The 1,041-nt window shown below is 39.0% G+C and overlaps 1 pseudogene; it reads right to left on the reverse strand.

Moving 5' to 3' along the window:
• Positions 1-323: 323 nt before the first annotated feature.
• LOC103272412 lies at positions 324-800 on the reverse strand (annotated as a pseudogene).
• Positions 801-1,041: the final 241 nt, after the last annotated feature.

Raw genomic sequence — 1,041 nt, forward strand, 5'->3', positions numbered from 1 at the left:
TGTTCTTTAATTGCAAGTGTTCTTTATTTATTCTGGATTTTAAATCTCATAAGGTATGTGACTTTCAAATGGTTTCTCTCTTGTCTCAGGTTGTCATTCATCGTGTCCATTTCTTCCTTTACTATGAACACACTTCCTTTTGCTATTTAGTTTTTGTTTCTCTTCAATCCAACTATACTGGAAGAGAATAAGGAAAAAATGTAACCCAAAGAACTGCAGTGAGATCGCAAAGATTATAGGATATTGCCAGCAAATGGGACAGAGGGGTGCTCTCCTGAGCTTCAGAAGGAATGATCTTGTAGTTAAGATAAAGCAAGTCCAATTTATTCGAGTTGTCCGCAGTTGGCAATAGTGAGCTTCTTGTTGGAATTGCCATTCTTGGAGCCAAAGTCCTCCATGTCTTGTACAACATTCATGCCCTCTTTCCCCTTGCCAAAGACCACATGCTTGCCATCCAATCATTCAGTCTTAATAGTGCATATGGAAAATTGGGAACAATTTGTGTTGGGTCCAGCATTTTCCATGGACAAGATGCCAGGAACCGTATGCTTCAGGATGAAGTTCACATCAAATTTCTCCCCATAGATTGACTTACCAGTGCCAGTATGGCATGTGAAGTCATCACCCTGGCACAAAACATCTGGAATAATTCTGTGAAAGCAGGAACCCTTATAAACAAATTCTTTTTCTCCAGTCCTCAGAGCATGAAAGTTTTCTGCTGTCTCTGAAACTTTATTTGCAAACAGCTTGAAAGAATCCCAGTCCAAGGGCTCACCATCTATGGCAATATCGAAGAACATGGTGGAGATGATGGAAAAGAGCTCAAGGTGGTGATTTCTGCAAATCCTTTGAACACGTTTTTAAGTGAGATCTTTTGTCTATGTCCCCTTGTTGCCTTTTTTTAGTACTACATCCAAACAAATCCAATGTCATGAAGTGTTTTCCTTATATTATTTTCTTCTTAGAAGATAATTTTATAGATTTATGCTTGTTAAGGTCTTTAATCCTCCAGTTCTGTCCTCAGCATCCCATTTCCTGAGC

This window comes from Carlito syrichta, unplaced genomic scaffold (genome assembly GCF_000164805.1).
Source record: "Carlito syrichta isolate Samal-C Ts95f unplaced genomic scaffold, Tarsius_syrichta-2.0.1 Scaffold312498, whole genome shotgun sequence".
Lineage (NCBI taxonomy): Eukaryota > Metazoa > Chordata > Mammalia > Primates > Tarsiidae > Carlito > Carlito syrichta.